This window comes from Bison bison, unplaced genomic scaffold (assembly GCF_000754665.1).
Source record: "Bison bison bison isolate TAMUID 2011002044 unplaced genomic scaffold, Bison_UMD1.0 scf7180017864289, whole genome shotgun sequence".
NCBI classification, from domain to species: domain Eukaryota; kingdom Metazoa; phylum Chordata; class Mammalia; order Artiodactyla; family Bovidae; genus Bison; species Bison bison.
Genome location: NW_011494861.1, coordinates 2,717,190 through 2,721,741, shown reverse-complemented (window position 1 = coordinate 2,721,741; position 4,552 = coordinate 2,717,190).

The window sequence follows — 4,552 nt, the reverse complement described above, 5'->3', positions numbered from 1 at the left end:
TGGAAAAGACTCTGATGCTGGGAGGGATTGGGGGCAGGAGGAGAAGGGGACGACAGAGGATGAGATGGCTGGATGGCATCACTGACTTGATGGACGTGAGTCTGAGTGAACTCCGGGAGTTGGTGATGGACAGGGAGGCCTGGCATGCTGTGATTCATGGGGTCGCAAAGAGTTGGACACGACTGAGTGACTGATCTGATCTGATCTAGGTTGGTCATAGCTTTTCTTCCAAGGAATAAGCATCTTTTAATTTCATGGCTGCAGTCACTGTCCACAGTGATTTCGGAGCCCAAGAAAATAAAGTCTGTCACTGTTTCCATTGTTTCCCCATCTATTTATCATAAAGTGATGGGACCAGATGCCATGATCTTACTTTTTTGAATGTTGAGTTTTAAGCCAGCTTTTTTGCTCTCCTCTTTCACCTCCATCAAGAGGCTCTTTATTTCCTCTTTACTTCCTGCCATAAGGGTGGTGTCATCTTCATATCTGAGGTTACAGATATTTCTCCTGCCAATCTTAAATCCAGCTTGTGCTTCATTCAGCCTGGCATTTCACATGATGTACTGTGCATATCAGTTAAATAAACGGGACAAGACAATATATAGCCTTGACGTACTTCTTTCCCAAGTTGGAATCAGTCTGTCGTCCCTTCAAGATGGTGGAGTAGGACGTGCACTTTTCTCCTACAAGAACTCCAAAATTGCAACTAACTGCTGAACAACCATTGACAGGGGAATGTTGGATCCCACCAAAAAAAGATACCCCACATCCAAGGGCAAAGGAGAAGCCCCAACAAGACGGTAGAAGGGGCAAAACTGTGTTTAAGAATCAAACCCCATACTCACCAGAGATGCTTGGAGGGCTCAAATAAAACCTTGTGCACACCAGGACCCAGACACCCCACAGAGGCTGAGTCAGACCTGCCTTTGTGGTTTGAGTGTCTCCTGAGGAGGCACGGGTCAGCAGTGTCCTGCCGTGGGGACAGGGGCTCTGGCTGCAGCAGACCTGGGAGGCACAGCATGTGGCACAAGTCCTCTTGGAGGAGGTCACCATTAGCCCCACCATAGAGCCACCAAGCAGACGACTCATAAACTGGAGAACAATTATACCAAAAAGGTTCTTGCACTGTTGTGAAAATTCTAGGGCCCCCAGGAGATTTCCCAACCTGGGGATCTGGCAAAGGGACTGAGAAGCCCCAGGGAATTTGACTTTGAAGGCCAGTGGACTATGAGTACAGAACTTCCACAGGACTGGGGAAACAGACTCTTGGAGGGCACAGACAAAACATTGTGCAAACCATGATCAGGAGAAAGAAGCAATGACCTCAAAAGAGACTGAACCAGACTTGCCTGTGAGTGTCCATGACTCTCTGGAAGAGGCTCGGGTTGACAGCGGCCTGCCCTGGGGTCAGAGGCACTGAATATAACACCATGCGGCAGCATGCTGACATAAAGCCTTCTGAAGGAGGTTGTTACCATTGCTACCATTATCCTTGCCATAGTTTGGCCTCAGGCCAAACTACAGGGATGGAACATAGCCCCACCTATCAATAGAAAATTGGATTAAAGATTTACTAAGCATGGGCCATCAGAGCAAGACCCAAATTTCCCCACAGCCAGTGCCTCCCATCAGGAAGCTTCCACAAGCCTCTTATCCTTATCCATCAGAGGGCAGACAGAATAAAAACCACAATCACAGAAAACTAACCAAACTGGTCAGAAGGATCACAGCCTTGTCTAACTCAATGAAACTATGAGCCATGCCATGTAGATCCACCCAAGATGGACAGGTCATGATGGAGAATTCTGACAAAACGTGGTCCGCTGGAGAAGGAAATGGCAATCCACTTCAGTATTCTTACCTTGAGAACCCCATGAACAGTATGAAAAGGCAAAAAAGATGTGACACTGAAAGATGAACTCCCCACTGGGTAGATACCCAATATGCTACTGGAGAAGAGTGGAGAAATAACTCCAGAAAGAATGAAGAAGCTGAGCCAAAGCAAAAACAATGCCCAGTTTTGGATGTGACTGGTGAAGGAAGTAAAGTCAGATGCTGTAAAGAACAATATTGCATAGGAACCTGGAATGTTAGGTCCATGAATTAAGGTAAATATCGAAGTGATCAAACAGGAGATGGCAAGAGTGAACATTGACATTTTAGGAATCAGTGAACTAAAATGGACCGGAATGGAAGAATTTAATTCAAATGACCATTATATCTACTACTGTGGGCAAGAATCCCTTAGAAGAAATGGAGTAGCCCTCACAGTCAACAAGAGTCCAAAATGCGGTACTTGGTTGCAATCTCAAAAATGACAGAATGACCTCTGTTCATTTCCAAGGCAAACCATTCAATATCACAGTAATCCAAGTCTATGCCCCAACCACTAATGCCGAAGAAGCTGAAATTGAATGGTTCTATGATGACCTACAGGACCTTCTACAACTAACACCCCAAAAAGATGTCCTTTTCATCATATGGGATTGGAATGCAAAAGTAGGAAGTCAAAAGCTACCTGGAGTAGCAAGCAAGTTTGGTCTTGGAATACAAAATGAAGCAGGGCAAAGGCTAACAGAGTTTTGTCAAGAGAACACACTGGTCATAGCAAACATCCTCTTCCAAAAACACAAGAGACAACTCTACACATGGACATCACCAGATGGTCAATACCGAAATCAGATTGGTTATATTCCTTGCAGCCGAAGATGGAGAAGTTCTATACAGTCAGCAAAAACAAGAGCAGGAGTTGACTGTGGCTCAGCTCATAAACTCCTTATTGCAAAATTCAGACTTGAAGAAAGGAAAACCATTAGACCATTCAGGTATGACCTAAATCAAATCCCTTACGATTATACAGTGGAAGTGACAAACAGATTCAAGGGATTAGATCTAACAGACAGAATGCTTGATGAACTATTGACAGAGGTTCGTAACACTGTACAGGAGGCAGTGATCTAAACCATCCCTAAGAAAAAGAAATGCAAAAAGGCAAAACGGTTGCCTGTGGAGGCCTTACAAATAGCTGAGAAAAGAAGAGAAGTGAGAGGCAAAGGAGGAAAGGAAAGATATACCCATCTAAATGCAGAGTTCCAAAGAATAGCAAAGAGAGGTAAGAAAGTCTCAGTGATCAATGCAAAGGGATAGAGGGAAACAACAGAATGAGAAAGACTAGAGATCTCTTCAAGAAAATTAGAGATATCAAGGGACTATTTCATGCAAAGATGGGCACAATAAAGGACAGAAATGATACGGACCTAACAGAAGCAGAAGATATTAAGAAGAGATGGCAAGAATACACAGAACTATACAAAAAAGATTGTCAAGACCCAGATAACCACGATGGTGTGATCACTCACCTAGAGCCAGACATCCTGGAGTGCAAGGTCAAGTGGGCCTTAGAAAGCATCACTAGGAACAAAACTAGTGGAGGTGATGGAATTCCAGTTGAGCTATTGCAAATCCTAAAAGAAGATGCTGTGAAAGTGCTGCATTCAATGTGTCAGCAAATTTGGAAAACTCAGCAGTGGCCACAGGACTGGAAAAGGTCAGTTTTCATTCCAATCTCAAAGAAAGGCAATGCCAAAGCATGTTCAAACTACCGCACAATGGCATTCATCTCACGTTAGCAAAGTAATGCTCAAAATTCTCCAAGCCAGGCTTCAACAGTACGTGGACTATATCAGCATTAGAGTTATGGGTCAGATGTCAGGTTCACCATTTACTACCTGGGTAACCTTACTTTGGGGTTCCCCAATAGTTCAGCAGTAAAGAATCCGCCTGCAATGCAGGAGACGTAGCTTCAATCCCTGGGTCAGGAAGAGTTCCCCGGAGGAAGAAATGGCATCCCACTCCAGTATTCTCACATGAAAAATCCCATGGACAGAGGAGCCTGGGAGGCTATAGTCCATAGGGTGGCAAAGAGTTGGACAAGACTGAGCATCTGACCTTACTTATGCAAGATACTGAGCCTCTCTGTGTCTCAGTTTTGTCCTCACCTGTATATGCGGATAACATCAATAGCACCTACCATACAAGACTGTTGCGGTAATTAAATACGTGATGACTTAGGTAGTACCTAGTACACAATCGGAGAAGGCAATGGCAACCCACTCCAGTACTCTTACCTGGAAAATCCTATGGACGGAGGAGCCTGGTAGGCTGCAGTCCATGGGGTCGCTAAGAGTCGGACACAACTGAGCGACTTCACTTTCACTTTTCACTTTCATGCATTGGAGAAGGAAATGGCAACCCACTCCAGTGTTCTTGCCTGGAGAATCCCAGGGACGGGGAAGCCTGGTGGGCTGCCGTCTATGAGGTCGCACAGAGTCGGACAAGACTGAAGCGACTTAGCAGCAGCAGCAGCAGTACACAGTAGGTGCTATGCTTGCTATTCTTTAGAACAAAGTTATTCTCTCCAGGTGTGGATGTTGACTGCGGGAGAATAGAGGACGCACCTGGCTGGGCTTAGGTTAAAAATGGCTTGGGCTCAACAGCCCTCTCCCAGTCTCCCGAGGGTCAGGATGGCCTAAGGGCCTTCGCCCCGCCCAGC